This window comes from Oreochromis niloticus, linkage group LG1, assembly GCF_001858045.2.
Source record: "Oreochromis niloticus isolate F11D_XX linkage group LG1, O_niloticus_UMD_NMBU, whole genome shotgun sequence".
In the NCBI taxonomy this organism is placed as follows: domain Eukaryota; kingdom Metazoa; phylum Chordata; class Actinopteri; order Cichliformes; family Cichlidae; genus Oreochromis; species Oreochromis niloticus.
In genome coordinates, this window is record NC_031965.2 from 21,578,170 (window position 1) to 21,599,400 (window position 21,231).

At 40.3% G+C, this 21,231-nt stretch overlaps 1 protein-coding gene across 4 annotated transcripts in view; it reads right to left on the minus strand.

Annotated features, from left to right (window-relative positions):
• zfhx3b (zinc finger homeobox 3b) overlaps positions 1 to 21,231 on the minus strand; it is a 230,726-nt gene that overhangs the window by 201,442 nt on the left and 8,053 nt on the right. For 2 of the 4 annotated variants that reach the window (XM_025906363.1, XM_025906353.1), the window contains exon 1: positions 5,007 to 5,301. The exons of 1 other annotated variant lie outside the window; for it this stretch is intronic. The gene's annotated coding sequence lies outside the window, so the exon portion shown is untranslated. Of the gene's footprint in view, positions 1 to 5,006; positions 5,302 to 5,473; positions 5,539 to 21,231 lie in introns of those variants that run through there. One more of the 4 variants, XM_025906354.1, reaches the window with a different exon arrangement.

Consider the following 21,231-nt stretch of genomic DNA (forward strand, 5'->3'; position numbering starts at 1 on the left):
ATTAAAACAAAACATTGTACCTAAAAAAACAATTTTGCATGTGAAGACCAGTGCATGAGAAGTTATTTTGTTTTGTCTTTTGGAGTAAGATGCCAGTGCTCTTATTGTTATGTGAGAAGACATGATGATAAAAGAAAGATTTAAATGTCCTCTTGAACACATGGATGACACAGTAGATAAAACACTGAGGCTGGAAAAAGTCTTTGGTCCGGCTTATAGATGAGTGTGCAAAAGTTACTCACACGCGAGAAAAGCATAAAGTGATTACGCACATGACTGCAGTAATAAGCTGTAATAAGATGTAAAATGACCATACGCATTTACTCCAGACATTGTGCAAAGCAAGCCAATGTGACTACATCCCGCTTCTTATATGCAAGCAAACATGGAAACAACAACAAATGAGGCAACAAGGATGTCAAGCAGAATTTCATAAATCAGGGACATTAATGTAATTAAACTAATTCCCTGTAGGCATCAGCTTCTCTATCTGCTTGATGTGATTTCAGAACTTCTTGAGGCTGTGCAATTTTTCACAGTCCCCATTAGACACTGCGCATTGTCTGAGGAATTCTGACCATCAAAGCAAATCAGACTTACAGATGCACCTGTTTCAGTCAGACAGAAAAAAAACGCCGTCTAAAGCAGCAGTGACGTTTCTTTAGATGCAGCCATTTCCTGTGTCAGTAAACACTTTATATTTGTAAGCAGCATCCAATCCCGGGTGCTCTACAGCACCACAGCAGAGAGGTGGATAGCTTATAGGAAGGGGACAGATGTCACTCTTTGTATAAAGCCAATAGAGTTTGTAACATCGAAGGACTGAAGCAAAGACACTAGCTGCCATGCCAGCATTCATATGCTAACAAAAGCCTCAGAACCAAATGAGTGAATTTAAACAGTGCATCTCAAATATCTTGCATTGCTCTATTGTGGTGTGCTATAAAGCACTGTTCACACAAAAGGATAGGAAAAACAATGGACCTTAAGCTAATATTGCTGAACCTTCTGCAGCCAGCATGTGGAAAAAAAAACACACAAATGTGTCTATTTAGTATATAAAGAGAAGGAAGGAAATTAGAACTTAAAGTGTATGAATATTTAGTTCATTACAAGTATTATAGGGTTAATGTTGACTTAAATAAAAAAAATCATATTAACATTTTAAATTTTTGGCATTCTGACAATGACAAATTAATTTGATAAAAAATAGCTCCACTTTCCACAACTTGTAATTTATTCTTTCAAATAAAAATAATAATAAAAAATAGGTAAGATTTTTATGCATTTAAATCAAAATGAGATTAATGAAAGAAAGATAAATATGTTTTTGTTTTGGATTACATTAAATTAAAGTCCCATTAAGAAGTGTAGGCAGCAACTTTATTAGAAAAAATATTAATTAGAATAAATTTTTTTTTTTTTCCTAAGCATACCACATCAGTGGTGTACAGGGTGGAGAAACACAGGCTGTGATTTTGCTACATTTCTCCCCCGCTGACTACTGTGCTTGTAAAACTCCAGAGGAGATAACAGGCAACTAGGGTAGCCCAGTCAATCCAGTGCATGTTTGAATGGCTGACCATGTTAAGCTCTTAAAGCAGGCATTAATCCAGGATTTTAGGAGCAGAGCTAAGTTTGGCACGTTATCATGGCAAGGCCCAGACCTTAGACGGAGTTCAATCACTATGCAGAACCACTCACAGCCTCAGTCACACAGGCCTCAGACATGACTAGCACTGCAACTGGACTGGAATGAAACAGTAGGTGTGCTAGAGACACAAAAAGTTTTAAAATTCTTGAAATGATCAGTGAGTCTATGACTTTCCCCTTAAACATTTTTAGTTTATCTTAAACTGAAGTGCAGAGATAAAAAAAAAAAAATATGTATTACAATTAACACCCAGGGTAAGCGTTTTATCCAACTAGGCACTTCATCTATAGTATGAGCACAGATGAAGCGTCTATATTCTGTGACGTATTGTTGCGAGGCATACCCAAAGTAGTGGCTCCCACAGAGCCCGAGTGACCTCTCTGGCCAGCCTCAGTCTCTGCGTTAGCGTCACACCTCCAGATGTACACAGTCCAGAACAGAGCTAAGCACGCAACCCAGCACTCCCTGCTCTGCTCAACTCGAGATACACACATACCAGCTCAGATCAACATCAAAGATAGTTGTGCAGACAAACATATTAAGAGCTGACAGCCTTGACCATGCATCTGCGAAAGTAGCATCATCATGATTTAGCAGTGGACAAATACCCATCGGGCAACATGACAGCGGCGAGCACACAGTCACGTGGCTGCACGCACATGCATACACATGCACGCACCAGTGTTAGGGCGCAGAGAGCCTGGGCCAAGGCTTAGGACAAGAACATGGGCTTAGGAAACTGGGTGTTTGTTGGCAGATGGGGGATATTAGGGGCTGTGTGTTGACTTATAAATCTTCCTGCACAGTGTAGGACCTGACTTATCATCTGACATATGAAAAAATACCAGAGAAGCAGTAGACAAAAAGAGAGGAAATTAAATGAGAGCGGTATAAAGAATGGGAGGAAACCAGTATTGTAGCAGGCATCTGTTTTCCTCCTCATCCTCACCCATAAACACAATCTGTATGTGGAAACATACACACCACATGTCAGATCTGATTCATGTTTCTACATTTATTCTTCTTGTGTCATGAGCACAACAGTAGCTAACCGCACGGCTAATACACATGTCAAAAATAGTCTCGAACACTTGTAAGAATACCAGCTACTTCCTGTGTGGATTTCTGGAGCTTAGAATCTGGATCACCACTATCTGAAACCCTTAATTTATGCACGAGTCTCTGCCGTATTACTGACGAGAGAAAGATTTCTATTGATATTTATCAAAACTTTCAAAGTAGTGGTCTCCTCAACACAAAGGCAAAAAAATATGGAACTGAGCGCTCTTTTATTTCGAAGTGTTTGAAAGAGTAGTGCAGTTTTGGTTTTTTTTTTTAAAGTAATGTGGTCAAGTGTCTTGAATTTATATGATATGACAACAAGAACATTTAAATATAGCATGCTCACTAACTAAATGTATGTGCACTGTATATCAGTTTATTAAGTACACTGACCTAAATATTTTGGAGTCTGAAATGTCATCTGTGAGATGGATCTTTCGTTTAGGAAGTTAAAAAAAAATGTTTTTCTTTAGATGGTTTTTAGGAAGCTCTAGATTTAACTTCACAGTCATTTTGAGGCTGGTGATGTTGGTGCTTTTGAATAATATTGCATTATACTAAGAGGTGTTTAATGGTTTTTTTTCCTGCCCCTCATTCCATTTATATGACTGAGAGTAAACTAAATTTGTATTTGTTATGAATATGCCCCCATAAAACTAAAAAAATAAAAAAATGCCAAATTGATGCTTTAAATGGCTGTCAGTAAACACTGTGATTCTTTTGATTATTTGTATGCACGCTCTATCACCAAACTATCAGGGTTAATATTACTCTGAAAGTAGAAAAATAAAAATTGTTAAAGCCCACACTCACCAGAGTAAAACATATTTGATATTTTGAACACCTGCCCCTGAGCCATGTCAGCTCTGTAAGTGGACAGATAATTCTCCAATCAACACTTGTCAACTCGAAATAATTGCAACTGGAAAAAAAATCAACAGTTATTAACAACGGGAGAGTTGCTGTGCATGGTATTTGGGTTTATATGTGGTTTTTAGTGTGAGTGAGTAAGTGAGGGATGGAGAGAGAGAGGGGGGCAGAGAGAGAGAGAGAGAGAGAGAAAGTCCAAATGGATTTTAGCCCTAGAATAAATCACTGTCGCCACAGAAACAGGCCGACAGCTGTGATGGATGGCTGAAATTTTTGTGTTGATGTCTTTAGTATTGCTGACAATTTGGTAGTCCAGGCTTTTTCACTTTTCCTGTGCTTGTGTGTGGCTAAACACATCTAAATTCTGGCACATGCTCATACCTACACATCAGTGTATCACACCAACTCAAAATCTGCTTGTGGATGAACAATATCCTTTGCTAGATTTTTTCTCTTTTTGTGGGGGGCTCAATTCAACTACAATTTCAAATAAAAATTTTGCAAACTTCTGGGCGTTTATTCCAAAACCTTTAAAAAAAATATTCAACACCTCATTATCTGTAATATTCAATTTACATTAAATGTTAAATTTACTAAAAGCATGTTGAATTGCTAAACTCAACTTTCTCTACTGAAACTGTGGAGACCATCTTGTGTGTATGTGTGTGTGTGTGTGTGTGTGTGTGTGTGTGTGCACCGTAGTCACATGGTCTTTTTGCACCTGTATACACTGACCCTCTCATTGGGTAACATGCTGCCACATGACACAGTGACGGTGGTGTGTTTGGACCATATACTGACTCTCTGTCTGTCAATGGCGTCTAATGTTAACGGCATCAACGCAAACTGAGGATAAAGGAAAGAATTTTTTTCTTTTTTGTTCATCACGACCGTCCTGTTATCTAGTCCACTATAGCCCTTCTGGGTGTACTCACCACACACACACACACACACAGACACACAGTCACAGACACACACACACACACACACAAATGCGACTTGAACATTACTTTAAATTCATAAATCAAAAAAAAAAAAAAAAATGCACATAATGCACTGCACAGTACATTTAGTCACTTATGCATAAAGTTATGTAAATGCAAGAATTCTATACCATTACATACACACACGCTAAACACACACACACACACCTGACACACACGCACGCACACGCATGCACGCACAATAAAGAATTGGGCCATTCTAAGCCAGCCCCCCACATCTAGTGTTTCCATCTGCTCTCACCTGGCAGGATCAAAAAGAGCACACTTCCCACAAACTTAGAAAGATCAATACTTTCTCCAGCAAAACACAGCAGTCACAGCCTCAGTCCCAGCTCCACACTACTTGTACTCAAACTACTATACACTCAAAGAAAGATTCCACAAAGCAGAAATTAAAAAAAAAAAAATGTACTGACCTTACTGTCTTATTTTTCTCCCTTTTCTCTCTGACGTCCAGTCCCCTCTTTTTCTTCTGCTGGTTCTTGTCCTCTAAACCTCTGGTCTAAGTAAGTCATGCAGGAGCTGCTTCCTGCTCCTGCTCAGCCCTACGCCACTGTATTAGTCTGATTTCACACTCTGCAGCCTAGCCTCCCGTCCTGAAGGGGACGGTGAATGTGCTGCTTATTTAGAAGCCGGCACGCACTACCTGGGCTTGTAGGCAGCTGTTTAAAGCACGAGGCAACATCCAGGGTGCATAATACCCCACACACACACACACCTTCTCTCTCCCTCTCGCTCAAACACACAGGCAAACACTCACTAGCTGGCTGGCCCACAAGATAGGGAAGAGCACATGCATACACACACACACATGCACTCACACACACACACAAGTAAAGTGAAATACACACACATGCAAGAAGTCTGTCAGAGGTCTCTCTACCTTGGCTGGGATAGCAGGCAGTGTGAGAGTACACACACAGGCACACTGAGATGGGCTGGCCGCTCCGTTCTGTCTCCTTCTCTCTAAGTATTTAGAAGACAATTTCAACAAGGGATTGCTCCCAATCTACTAGTGTGATCCACATGGATGAGTTATAATATGCTTGCCACTCTCTCCCTCTCTCTTACCCCCCCTTCTTCCTCTGTTCCCTCTCTCTCATTCTCTGTCTCACTCTTTCGCTCTCATGCTCGTTGTTTTAGCCTATTATCGAGCCGTCACCGATTTCAGTTCAGGAGGAAAGCCTTCCCTTCTTGGATGCTATATTTCTCTTCACTCTAGATGTGCATGAGAAGGGGCCAAAGACTGACTCCACCTGAATGCGTATTAGTAAAATGCATTATTTATTACAAAGCTGCATTCATTTTTTTTTTTCCTGATATGCCGGTGGACATGCGGGGGAAGGGAGCAGTTGTGGCGACTGCATCAGCAGCGAAAGGGTGTATTTGTTATATGTGTGTTTGGTGGAGGCTGGGGTGGTGGCGGGGGGGGGGGCAGGGATAAGGGGTCAGGATTTGTGATAGCAGGGGTCTGAAGGGAGGTGAAAAGAATACATAAGATATGATTTTAATTTATTTATTTATTCAATGGCTGGGATTGCCTTATCATCCAAGGTGCTGCCTAATGACATCACTGCTGGCTCCAAGCTGTCCCAAATCACACTGCCACTCATTTTTTCATCAAAATGATTTATACCTTTGTGTGTGTGTGTGTGTGTGTGTGTGTGTCAGTGAAAGAGGAAAAGAGATAAAGTACAAGTGTGAGGTGGACAGACAAATAAGCCTTCTGTATCAAGAATACATCTTGCTTTTAAGTAGAATTATTATAATGAAAAATGTAAAATATTTACTATTAATAATATCCAAAAATCAAATTTACACAAAATTCATCCAACACAAGCAATTTCAACACAGTTTCAAACTTTCATAAAATAGGTGAAATGGTTGCAAATTCATAGTCAGACTGAGTCATATTTGTGAGTTTTAGCAATTTAAAAAGCATTAAACTTTTGATTTGAGCACATCTCTTTAAAGATGATCATATCTCATTAAGTTTGGTACTAAATATTCCAAAATTACTGCATCGCTCTATAGCATGTAAAGCAATTACAATATTCACAGTAAATCATTTTTAATCTACAGTTCAATATCACATACATTTATATTGAAATGGATTTGCTTAATTAGCATATGAATAATCACTTTAAGCATATGATTTAACAAAGTTTTAACCAATTAATTAATTAATTAATTAATAAGATGATCAATTTAAAATTACATACACACACACAAAAGAAATAACCCTTTGTCTTTTTGCTCCAATATCGAAGGGTTTTGTCTTTGTGTTTTAAGCAAAGAATTTTAAGAAAATATTTGTGATTGTAACAAAGCTCTGACAAAGCTTGAAGAATGAAGTTTTAAAAGTCATAATAGACACATATTAATATTAAAAACACTAAACTACACTAAAACTAGTGTAAACTAAAGTAAACTTAGTGTAGACATTGCAAACATCTGTAACACTTGGTTTCAGGGCCTGAAACACCAAACCCCAAACTCACTTCCTCCTGTTATTGTGTGTGTAAAAAAATGAAAAATTTGGTGATGTAACTTAAAAAAGAAGATACGGGTTTTTGTGTGTACTCTTTGTGTTAACGAGAGTTTTAGTTTTACTAATTTCATACTGTTTTAATCTAAAACACTACAAATAATTAATTATGAAAGAATGAGTTCAAATTTCTGTGTAGTATGAATGGCCAAACATTGAGTAATTAAGTTTAGGGCCTGCACTTACACATAAAGAAGACGGGGGGAGAGGGCGGAAATGGCTGTGTAAGCTGGAGTTGCCACGCTGGTCAACAGGCTGCTGCAATATGCACCCATGAGGGCAAACAGCCAGGCAGGAGTCATGACTGCAGAGTGGACCCCCAAGACTATGTCAGCACTATCAGCCTCCTCTCTCTCTCTCCCTCCAAGCAGGAGAATCACTCCAATACAACAGAAACACAAGAATCCCGTCAAATCACTCAATATGTAGGCTGCGAGCCTCTGCTGAATACCTAACGGTCATTTTCACCACATCGCAGCCTAAACTTGAACAGATTTAATATCCCTCATAAAAGATTTAAACAAAGATGCATTTAACAGCTAACACACACACAGACACACACGCACTTACTCAGCTTAAAATCCACAAAAGATATTGAAAGTTAATTGTTTACACAATTCATGACTATCCATGTGACCCTCACCGTGCTGCACTTTATTATACAGTCTAATTCAGTCTCCAGCTGTCTGTCCCCAGTAGAGCCTGTTAACTGCTTGGTCCTCAGCCACAGGATGCCCATCTTCTGTACCTGGAAAAGGAAATGATGTGGCCAAAGGCCCAGCTGGGCCATTCTATCACTGCTATTAGGGCTTAAGTAGAACTGGAAAATTACTCCATTGGCATTAACAGTCCATCTCAATCATTTTAATACTATCATAATCATGAGAATTTCTAATATTATTTTTAAAAGCCCTGGTATAAAAAAATGGAATTTCATTTCCTTTGCTTAACTATCTTAAATTGAGAGAGACTAAGTGAATGGGGAAGAAAGTGATATCTTATGAGACAGGGGAAAAAAAGTGATCTAGAGTCACCTCTAATCCCCCCGCTGCTGTGTCCAGCACTGACCGGCACACTGCCACACACTTCCATCTGTCTGCTTACTAGCCTCACCATGGTACAAGTTACAAGATGTAATTACTATATAAACAAGACAATTAATAGTTTAACCCACTCACTCTTAAAGTCCTCCTCTTTCACACAACTGTCATCTGCTCTCCAACCTCACGCTCCCATCTGACCAGTGACATAAAAACCTGCCGTGTGTCTGATATCCACTCGGTGCGCATCATTTTCTAGACGGGTAACCATAAAGCATCGCTAAACACTTTAAGAGTTAATGTTTCTTCCTTCCTTCTCCTCTGTTTTTCCAACTTTCAATTTTCCTGAATAGCATTATTATGTTTTATTAATATCTTTGAATTATTACTCATTTTCCTCTTAAAATTGAGTGCTTTAATTCACATTTGAAGTACTCATCAGGACCGCGCAGCGAAATGAATGTGGAAGGATACATTATATTTGCAAAAATGCAAAGGGTGAATTAAAAATATATAACAATACTAAAATATTAACTATTAATTTCAAGAAGATAATTTGCCAAGGAAAAAAGCCTTTTCATTACTTCTATGGCTCCTTTTCCTTTTTATAAGTGCACCTTCTGATTGTGGCTCTGTGAATGATATGTAATTAGAATATTCACCTGTGTATCAAATAGAATATTTGATGATATTAAGACTATGAGACAGCCACATAAGTGTTTACTTTCATGAAAACAGGGCACAAAATGGATGTGGGTGCTGCATGATGGAGGTGATTCAGTGTATTTTCATGTCCAATACAATATCAGATAGAGGGGTTCAGTCAAAAATAGAAAATAGCACCAAAAAAAAAAAAGATAGTTTCGACTATTGCTCCTTCATGTTCACTCTTTATCATTTTTTTCTTTTTCTTTCTTTTTTTTTTTTACAATAGTGAAGTCTAATTCCCATGATCACCCTTGAAAGCGTGACCTTGTGCTGTGTGACAGGAGATAGCCGCAGCATGAAGACAGGACGCCACTTATCATCAAGGGACGAGGTGGCTGTTTAATTTCACACCACCAGTGGCTAAAACCCCTGTTAGTGGGGAGCGCCACAATGGCAGCTACGCTAGGGGAGCAGATGTCCTAGTGAAGGGGTGTAAAGAGGGAGGAGGTTAGGTTGAGAGAAGGGCAGGAGGGAGAAGGACTGATGGTAGTGGTGGTGATGGTAGCTGGGTGTGTGTCTCTGTGTGTGCCGTGCTATCGTCAAGTATTGTGCTCAGAGCACAGTCTGACCCCGTGCGCATGCCCAGAAAAAATAGCACCTCTGTCTCTCTCTCACACACACACACACACACACAGAAAACGAACCACGCAAATAAACACACAAATGGTCACCGTGGCATTTGGCCATCCTTACGGGCTGTAATTAAAGGTAGCTGGACGAGCGTGGCTGGACTGGGAGAAGACATGATGGAGCAAAAGGTGGAGATGGCGGCGATGCACGAGAGGAGAGTTTTGCAGGGCGGCCCACGCCACAGACGCCAAAATCACTAAGAGCCCAATTGCTTTCTGAAGAGCTTTCCATTGTCTGTCTGTCTGTCTTTGATGAACTTGAGCTCTGGCCTCCAACCCAGTGGTCTTTCTGTCTAATCCTTAGTGCCCCTGGCTACCCTTCGCAGCCCCTCCCTTAAACCTTCCACACACAGACACAGACATAATATACACCCTTCAACTGAAGCCTGACATGACTGCAGGGTTGAACAGTGACCAGCGAATCCCAACACAGCTGAATATAAAACACAACAATAATGAGCGGGACAAGAAAATGGCTTCCCTCTCAAACATGGCTGCTTACTGATGGCCAGACGCAAGCCGGGAGAAAAAGGTCACCTCTCTCATCTTTTAATACACCCCTCCCTCCCCCAGCACACCTTCTATTGCAGTGTTGTGGTTTTTTTCCACATATATATATATATTCTTTTTCTCTCCCCCACTTTTTCATTTCTTGCCTCCCTCACTAACACCTTCTATTTTCCCTCCCTGGTCATTCTCCTTACCCCATTTCGTATGCGGACGTAGGCTTATTATTCAAGAGACAAAGGAAGGGGATCTTGGGAAGAGACAGGTGGCCGCATCAGAGTGATGAGAAAATTACGAAATTGAAATCCAGCTTCTAAAAAACTCTCATTCTTGGAAGGTAATAAAAAAAAGGGAAATAAAAAGTAACTGTGCCCCTTTTCCTCTTTGGTACAACTCAGCAAGAAAAGGAGCAACCCCACACTCCCATCCTCCCCCAGTACAATTTCAAATCCCCTCTGAACACCGCAGTCCAGTCAGATATATTCATTTTTCCTCACTTACTCCCCCAGTGTCATTTTTCTCTATTTTCTCCATCGGTTGGTTATGCAGAGAATGTTCCAAATGCATTTCGACTGCTTGATTTCTATTTTCATAATATCAGAACATCAAGTTAAAGAATATAAATGTTTATTCAGCAGAGTGGGGAAAGCTGGTATATGGGTGCAGTGGCTCTTGGGGGAGAGAGTCCATGCTAAATCAGTAAATCACTCCATCTGGAAGATGAACGGCATGTTTTGGAGTTCATTGCCTTTCGTCTCGGGCGAGTGGTCGGTGCAGCAGCAGGCCCAGCAGGCTGGAGCGGAGGTGTCTGCTGATGTGGATGGTTACAGCGGGATAATGAAGCGGCGACCGGGGGCTTGGTCGTGTTCTGTTCACCCCGTCCACCCTGCTGTGAAAGGGCCCACTGTCGAATGTGGCTATTAGCCCGTCCTCGTTCTGAGCCGTCATAAGTTCCTAGCCTGCTGTACGCCCCGTGGAAAGTGCTTAGCTGTGAAAATGTCCAACTCTCGCTGCAACTTTAATCTTTTCTTTCATCAGTTAGTATCATGTTGGACTGAGCAAGTGCTCACTATAAATAAACTGTGAAGAAAACCTTCCAAGAATCCTCACGTTTATTATTTCATCCCCCTCTTCATGACAGACAGCTTGCCAATCTAAGTTTATCTGTTGGAGAGGACTTATTAATAACTAAAACAACCTGTCCAATGCCTTCAGCAACACACAAACCAGTTTGTTGAAAGCAGATAGCAGCATTTAAACTTTAACCAACCAACGATGGGCTTCCACACCTGCTTCAGTCCTACTGTGAGCATTTTCTTATAAATACCAGGTCAAAAAAATCACGTACCATCCCCCCAGAAAATAAAAATCACAAACAAATATGTACGTGTTGTCCTATATGATTCTTCAGTGGCTGGTGTATTTTTGTTTCAGTGACTAAAGTGAATACCCTCAATCATACTTCCAAAAAGGACAGATAAATCGAGTGCTACTGCAAATGCAACTTTACACTACTGAAAATAGGAGGAGTACCATCATGATCAAAAATATATTAAAACATAAAAACTTTAGCTCACCTGATGAGCCGACAAAAGGCTACAGCATCCCAGGTTTGATTCTGTCCTGGACCCTTGTCTGCAGTCCTTCCCCCTTGATAGCTACATTTCTGTCAAATTAAGACAATAAAAAAAATAATAACTGAAAAATTAAACTTTGACTATAATCTTCTTTTAATCTCAAGTCTTTTTTCCACTGCAACACCAAAAGAGTGCACAACGCCCCTTCGCAGATGACAGTTTGTATTTCATGATTTTAAAGATGTGTTTGTGGTGTGTTTCCACAATCTTTCCCTATTCGTTTTCATATACAGTAGATTTTGCACTATACTGTGATTCTGTCGAACACAACTGTGTGTAAACCAAGAGCGTGTCATGAAACAGACTGAAGCAGGCACCCTCTCTTCTCACCTGCACCTCAAACTGGGATGTGAGGCGCAACACATTTAAATAACTTGATGGAGTTTATCAAAATGACAGGCAATTAGACTGGCTCTGACCATGGGTTTGCGTACTAAATGAAAGTCATTTGAGCAGTTGGATCCATATATGTTATATAAAAGGAGTTAGAGTTTTGGAGCTCCACATCAGCTCCTGGACAGCCCTAAATTAAATATCCCCAAAGTCCATTAGGCTAAACAGCCTGAGGAAAGACTTTGTCTCACCACAGAAAAATGACAGTAAACTCAGGCAATCATGCCGCCAATCAATTATGCATGAATTATATTTTTCTTAGACTGTGTAAAATGTCTTATGTTAATTCCCCTAAGTATACAACGCGCATTACTCTCAAGGCATGTATCCATATGCATACCATCTAAATGAGTGTTTTCCTAAAGATTTATCAGGCCTATGGTGCCAGCTGAAATGAAAACACTGAGGATGAGTTGCGATTCCTCCATATCAACTGTTAACTGCAAGCCACAGGCAAAGCTTGGAGGCACTCAGTGATGATAACCTACATGGCTGTAAATCTAGTGATAGAAAACATCCCCGGAAACTAAGAAAATATCAAGGTGTGCCAGTAAAGTCTTTCATGGAAGCTGCGGCGTGTGGTAAAGGGAAAAAAACAGGATGAGGCAGAAACACAGAGAGAGAGAGAGAAGAGGAAGAAGTCAGAGAGAGGAGGAGGTTGGAGGGCGGGAGCTAGCCTTGACCTGACCTGCCTTGGCTATAGGCCTGTTGAGCCGGTGAATAGTGGAGTCCCTGAGGTCCCCCATTGTGGCCCAGATCTCTGATAATGACCTTTGTCTGGCCATGATAGCAGGAGACAGGTATTGGCAGGCTCGCTGACCAGTGTCAGTGATGTGCCAATAATTGGTAAGTGTGTTAATAACAACTGACCTAGTGGCCTCTGTAAACGGACCAACTTCTGTGTTAGAGGAGAAGATCATCACCTAGAATGCAGCTAAGTTGGCTAAACTTCCTTTAATAAAAAAACAGGTGATAATATAAGATTTTATAGCATATAAATACTTTACTTGTGAAACAGAGTGTTGCATTTTAAAATGTACACAAACATATTATAGGTTTATGTATATTAACCTCCCACACACACGCACACAAACACACACACACACACGCAATTTGAATAATTTATTACATCTATTAATTATCATCAGCCAGAAGCAATTTAGATATTTACACATACACAAGCACAAACACGGGCTCTTCTTTTCTCCTCTCCAACTTCACTGACAGCTCCTGATGATCCCCACCGGTCCCCTCTTATATTACATGCAACACAATCCACCCTTACACACTAATTTGTTTTCTTTGGCTCTTTTTCTGTTTCAGTGTGTAACTGAGCCCTTGAATATATACAGATTTAATAGAGCTAATAGAATCATTATCAAATTCAGATCAATATAAATTTAGCCCCAGTACCCATAAAAGGCAGCAATATTGAAATACAACACTGTCTGTGCTCTTTCATTCTTCCGCCTACAACTGACGCTTGCTGCCATCAGACATGAATTACCAGACAGGCACATTACAGCTAATAAGAGTCTCACAAAACACCCTTTATTAATGCATGAGAGAGTCTTTGATCCTGGAGAAACTTTCATAGGGAAAGCAATAATCAACGTACCTCAGACAACACAATAAGATGCTTCCCATTACCTTGAAAAAGTCAACAATGTGGCTGAGGTCAAATAAACCTGAGTCTGTGCAGCATGTCTCAGAAGGGAGGGACAATAAAAAGCCACCAAAGCTCAGCCCCACGAAGCTGCTTTTCTCTACAGACCAATCCTATTTTCATCATTTTGTCAATCAAAACTTGTAAAGCATGAATCAGCCGGCATTTAGTTTTTAGCAAGCAGAACTGAGTCATACGAGATTTTAGTCAGGATGTAAAATAGATTATTAAATTTAATTGATCAGAATAACAGAGCGGTGCAAGGCCTTTCTTTTTCAGAACAGTGATTATGACTATGAGGCTTGCATTCATATCAAAATTCCATTTTTTCATTGTGAAATTAAAGCTTTACAATGAGTAATTTCACTGCATCACTGATAATTTTAAAGGGATATTAGTTTTTGCTTTTTCTTCTTAATAAAGACTTTGTATTATCCAATGTGGCAAAATTGCTATTTTCCACATGGAATAACAGAGACCTAAAAAACCCCATCTAAAATATATATTTTTTAAAAAAAGAGGGTAATCATTTGTAAGCATCAAACTCAACACTGATACCTACAAACATCCTGTCAGACACACTGAACCGTTAGTGTCCTGCATACCTGTTCACGCTGCATTTAGTTTGATAAACTCAAGAAAAGTTAACTTTCCTTGTTTAACAAGAATCAATATTCTGAAAGTCTTCCCATTTCCCTCTTCCCTTTCAGCACACCTTTCAGTAACAGCATTTGCCCCACCCACAAATGATCCATTGGAGGAAAATTTTGCTTTAACTTCTATTCCAATAATCTAGATTTTGACAGAGCCTGTCACATTATAAAGTCTGAACATAGTTACAAGAATTGTGAATGATACCCATGATTGAATTTTATTGAAGTGGTCAGCAAGTCAGCTCATTCCCCACAGAAAGCCCGGGGGCCTTAAGGTGGTCAGTGGGGAGCAGCTTCACAACATCCCAGCGCTGCATGATACATAGTGAGCGGAAGGAAAAGCAGAAGATAGGACCCCTATTTGAGAGATAGAGGTGCCATGCCAGGTGAATTCATGACCTAACTATTTAAGACAAGTGGAATATATTCCCAGTTCAGCTGGGATGCATTGCTTGAGCTCCATCTTCGCACGTATGAGTTCTCAGAAACCTTGCATACAGTGAAAGCGGTACACACAAACACAACATCACGGGGAAAAAAAGGAAAAAGAAAAACTGTAACGCTTAAACTTGAAGCTGAACTTTTGTTAGCCTAAGAGTGTTTGTAGCTTAAGTGTCATTTTTTAAATATAACTATACAGCATAAAGTCCATCTACTATATCCATGTTATAAAAATTCTCATTTAATGTAGTTTATTGTATCTGTGTAGAAAAGCAAGAAAGAAGGGATAAAGAAAGAAAACATAGAAAAATACAATCATACACAAAATTCAGAGGTATTATGCCTAAAAGAAAATATTCCAAAGGCAAAGGCCTTTAAATAGTAAGGAAGAAAAATGCATTTTTTTATTAAAATAAGACACTGTGCTAAGCTTTTTCCAGATTTCGATTAGATAACTAAAGTAGCACTAAACAAATTTCTTGAATAAAAAAAAAAAATCACATATAGCAGCTTATCAGTTTAATGCATTGAACTGAAAAAAGATCCTTCGCTGAAAACAGATTTTCCTCCCATCTTAAATGCAAAGCTGCTGTGATTACGAGAGATTTGTTTTTCAACCCCTACTGCGGGAGCATGCTAATCAACCTAAAGGGTCGGAGGTCATGTCTGGACAGAGAAAGCATCCCAAACTGGTCACAACAAATGCAGAGGAACATCTGCTCTCTGTGCGTCACACAAAGCTGTCCCCTTGGAGCCCCTTGCAGCCCTTAGGAGCCTGGGAACGGCTCAAAGTCAAGGGCAGCCTCCACAGACCAAACGCTGACTGGACACAGTAACAGTCTCTCAGTGAATTAGGGTAATTACCAAATGGTGACTAAAATATTTAAATTTTCAACAGGAACAAATTACAGTTTAATGATGAATGATGAATTTCACTGTGATTATCCAAAAGTTACAATTAATTTTTAACACATTTACTTAATTAGACCTGCAGATACATACACACACTGACAGGCATGAGAAGCATTAGCGAGCTGGAGCCATTCTTTGATTTAAAAACTTGAAAAAGAGGAAGGCTAAGCTGCACGGGCCAGGATGAGGGATTACTTTTTTCTAAACAACAGTAGCTTGAATATGCATGTAGTACATTACACACATGCGGCCCTGATGACAAAGAGATCACCCCCTAGACACTCTCACTCTCTTTCCTTGGCAGCCTAACAATATGCTTGAAAGAAACCATCAAATGATGTCAATAGTTGGGTCAATATCTCAGGATGTCTCAGTTTTCCCTCCAGCAAATGAAGAGCATTATACAGATCCTCCTGGGCGAAGCTCTTACCACACAACCAGTGGCTACAGTACATGCATTGCCTCTGCCGAGGGACGGCTGATATATGTTTTCTTCTCTCAGACACCAACACATGCGTGCCACATTTCTCCTGTCTGCGTAATGTACTGCTGATCTACACCTGCTGGGCCCAGGGTTGCCTAGGTATACTCTATTTGCTGACAACATCAATCACTCAGCAGGACTCATTATTGCCATTTAAAATACATTTAAAGCGATTCACTGAAGCTACTGTCCAACTCGGCATGGACGCAGTGACACTGATGTGTTGCTGTGAAAAATGCTTCACGGTGGTATCTTGGATGGGACCAGATGGAAACCCTTGTGCTAAGACGTTTGTTTCAAAATGAGCGAAAACCTTTTAATCAAAGCAAAGTGTCATCATCGATCATCATCAAACAGGTAAATTGCCTCTATTTTGTTTTCTGTCCCTGCAGAGCCGGCGACGTTCTCTAAAGATACCGGGTCATTTCAACAGCATCTCAATGTCAGCAAGCCCGACCGGCCTACTGCGGAGGAGTCTATAAGAGGACACTGAGCTTCCCGAGCTCTCAGTTGAGCTTAGTAATAGACACAGCCACTCTAATTCCCCTTCAATTCTCACCTAAAATCGAAAGCTGCCAAACGCAGCCTTAATTACATATTACCCAATCAGAGCTTTGGTGTAACCCAGTGCTTGCTCCCTCTATCCACCTTACGAAGAACGAAAGCAATGTATCCCATCTGGGATGTACACATATTTCACCGGGGGAGTAAACAGGTCTAGAGGATATGAGATGGATATATTATGTATATAGGAAGTAAGTGTGAGATTTAAGGAGCAACCTGCTTGCTCAGCACAGAGTGTGCTGGAAATGCAGGGAACAAGCAGGATTATGGATCTCCCTTTATATGTAACTGGGCAAGGTCTATTGACCCAAATTTAATTATTTTAGCCCCCCTCCACCTATTCCCTTTCCCCTTCCTGTCCCCTTTACAATGACATGCATCTATTTTTGTTGATGCTGTTGTTTTTGATATCCATATAAATGTTGTAGTGCTTAAGGGCATGCATGCAGAAACAAATGTATTCAAAATATAAGTTGTTGTTTTTTGGTCATATCATAAAATACGTGTAATCTAACCCTCTGTTTGCTGCCCTGCGTTTAACCGATGCTTGCCTACTGTGTAGTAAAGGCATCTCCTACAGGCGAGCGAACAAACCAGGGAAGTCTGAAGGCAACCACAGTAGACACGCAGCCTTTTTCCATCCTCTCTAATCATGTGATCGGGGTGTCGGCACCACATCCTCAGCGCAGGGAGGGGCAAAGCAGCACTGAGCTCACCACCATTTTGTGTGGGTACCTGGCTCCTTCTGTGTGAGTACCTGGCTCATATGTTTACCTGCATATGTGTTATTAATTTGCGATGGGCCAAAGTATCATTTGTGGCATGCCTCATTTAATGTGTTTTTGCAAGGGTGCATGCATGACAGGCGCGTTTCTAAAGGAGCATTAAGTGGATGCTGCAGACGAAACATCACGGGGTATCAATGCACCCGACTGCTGCCCGTTCTGGATTTCATGTCATGAATTTTCTTCCTCTCTTCTTTCTCCTGGCTGTGCTGCCGACAGACCCCTCTCCTCCCTGCCATGTGTGAGGCGCATATGGTGAAGTGAAATTGCTGTCTGCGAGAGCATGCCTCTGCCTGTCCAGACTTCATCAGAGGGATTAAAGAATGGGATGAAAAAAATCAAAATAAAATGATGATAGCGGGGCCATGGCTTCTCTCTTCTTCTTTTTTTTTTCTCCCTGCACCCCACACTCTAACCCCCCAGCTCTGTTTTAAGTAGAGTGGAACATCAGATGACAGAGAAGGCTCTCTTGCTGGGTTGCAATGGTTTGTAAGAAAGGTTGCCCGGTCGGTGAGCTGCACTACGTTTATTTGGCTCTGACAAGGGCTCACTACAAAGTAAAACGAAATTACAGACAGTACCGTTCCTCCCTTTACCCAGCCTGTGAAGTTCACTGAAAAGCTGTATCCAATTAAAAGAAAAGTGACTCAGCGGTGCAGCAGCAGCTTTCTTTTATGATTACTTAGCCATTTCTTTCTGATGTGTTCACTTTTTTTTTTTAATATCATAAACAAACAAAAGACAAAATCAGTCACAGCATTAAGGACAGAGAGGGAATGTTTGTGCTGAGGTGGGGTGTTATATTTGCAGTGATGGGAAGTTTGGGGGAAAGGAGTGAGGAGAGTGGAAATATTACAGGATATTAAGGAGTAATGGATGTCACACCAGGCCCCTATAGCAAATTCCCATATGCTTTCATCATGACTCGATGAGACTGATCAAGGGAACAGGACATTACTTGGTTTCCCAGTACTGTTATTACCAAGGAACAGTAAATAGTTATTGCAATGTTTATCATCCTGAAAGATAGCTATTATATAGCGAGCCAGCACCTTTTCTTTTTTCCACACTCAATCATCTTATAAATTATATTGCATATCATAAGTGGAAACATAAAAAATATAGTTATTCTAATGTTATCCAGAATTACTCAGAGCCTAAAATTGCAGTCAAATCTAATAAAGTTTGAACAAACATTTTGATGGCTGAGAAAAAAACAGATGTTGATTGAATGCTGTTTTTACTGTGAATTAACACATATTTCAACAAGCAAGGGAAGCGGTTAAAAAGAAACTTGAAGAAATCCCAGAAGAAGGCAACTTGTGAAAATTCATTACACAGATAAGGACTAAATCAAACTGTAAATGCAGATGTGGTTTTACAGCAATCCTACTAAATTCTAGTAAACAGGAGCCTATTCTGAGGTTTATTCTGGGATTTGCTAGACACTAGATCTGGCCCTGTATTTGAGACAACAAAAAGGCAATCTTGACATCTTGCCCAACCAGCAGATAATATTTGCTGTTCAGAGACTGGCTTTCTTTTGTTCCAGGTTCTTATAAACCCAAGGCACTTGAAATTTAAGCCCAGTTCAAGAAATATTATTTGCCACAGGGTGAGGTAAATCTCTTGGCGGGGCTTTTCAAAGGGTTGCCCCAGGTTTGTTTACAATTGATCTTATTTAAAAGTGGATTTTTTGTTTTACCTTTCAAAGACATACTTTCTGCCATGATCTTATAGGTCAAAAGAATGATGAATGTTGTTTTTCCAATTGAAGCAAAAAAAAAAAAAAAGGTGAAATAATCAGAAAGTAATATTATAGAAAGCCCTGTCGTGCCACCGGTTCCTCACAGATCTCTACTCTGCACTTGTAAAATAGAAAACACATGCAAAACAATATCTCCCACTACAAAAAAACAAGACACAGACCCCTGGTGAGGAATCAGATTAAAATATTTCATTCATGTGATTTAGCGACATGTAAACTGTAAAATAAGAGAAAAATTCAGTCATATTCGAAGTGTGTGTAAGCCTGTGTTTGCATCTCTTTGTTGCCAGTGAAAAGAAAATGGCCTAATAGCTTCGTAAAACAGCTGCTTCTCTCATTGTTTAGGGAAGCAGCATGCAGTTTTTATTCAGCATTTTTCCTCTGAGAGAACAGCTGACCTGACAACTGACCAATCCACAGAGGGAAGATAACCCCCCTCCTTTTGCTCCATCTTTCAGACAATTAACAAAATCAGTGGTGTAAGTAGAGCCACTAAGTTATTATTTAGCTACATTCTCTACATGAACATGAACTTCAGCAGGGGCTCCTGTGAACAAGGAGGGCAAACACGAAAGAAAGATGGGGACTGCAGTTACAGCCAGGGACTATCCTCCAGGGCGGGGAGAGTCCCTTTACTGCTCAGACAGGCCATGCTGGAGGAGGAGGTCACAAGCCGAGGAGGTTTAAAGCGTGCTGCTCCCAGGGAGCAAGGTAGACAAGCAGAGGGCACAGCAGCAGGGACGCCCCGGTAAAGACCCCTTCATCTGGACTACACCTGAGGGAGCCCACGGGCCACCCAGCTCAACAGCACACGCAGCTACTCACAGACACACAAAGAGCTGTGTGTATCCACACAAACGTGTGAAGAGATTACTGGGCACTTGTCATATTGTGAATTTAAAAAATGAAATAAATACAGCAGGAGCAGATCATAAGAACAAAATGGTGAGCAATGGACAAGCAAACTATACAGATGGGAAATCATCTGATTAAAGTGGTCATTATGGATAAACTTTATACATTTATGATAATGCTCATTGAAATATTTACATCTTTAAAAAAAACTTGAAACTTTGGGTCTCACTGTGGCAGACCTGCTAAAATGTAGGATTCCACAGTTGACAGGGTAAATATTTTTGAGTGTGTTATTTTGTCTTCAATAGCTTCCGCAAGTCCTTGAAAAATCATAATCTTAATTCACCTACCTCCTTATGTAGTGATTTTAACTATATACATATATATATATATGTATGTGTGTGTGTGTGTGTGTCTGTGTGTGTGTGTGTAGTGGAAGGGCCCAGGCATACATTTTAAATTACATCTATCTACTGAGTCTTACTTGAGCTTATGAGTGGGTCCCTAGGGCACCTCCATTTTCCCAGAAACTCCCTCCAAGGCTGTTCGGGTTAACATGCCCAGTTTGACTATTATATCAATAGTTATAAATGACTTCATTGCACCAATAGGCAACTTTCTTAATATACTGGCCTCACATTTGGGAAGTTTTACGAGCTCGTCCTGTGGATGTAGGTCTGGTCAGTGTAGTAAAGGTGCAAAGTTTTTCTAAAAATGTGTCCCAGTCTAAGGAAACATAAACGATTAGACAAGATGTAACATTTAAACATCGCTTGCAGTGTTTCTTCATAAAATTTCAACAACTCCAAATGTTTCGAGTTAAGTTGCAAAGAGGCAATGATGTGCTCAGCTACAGTAAGGTGAGAGGTGAAAAATCCCCATTGATATCACATGGCCTTTCTGTACCTCTTTTGTTCTTATGGGATAAGAGGTGATGTCAGTTCACTCCCAAGCCTCCCTAAAATGCCCCCAAAGCCTGGCTCCTGAGTGGGAGTGTGTAATCGGTCCTGGCAGAGTGCTGGTTAATGGGGGGCACAGGGCCATGGGTTGG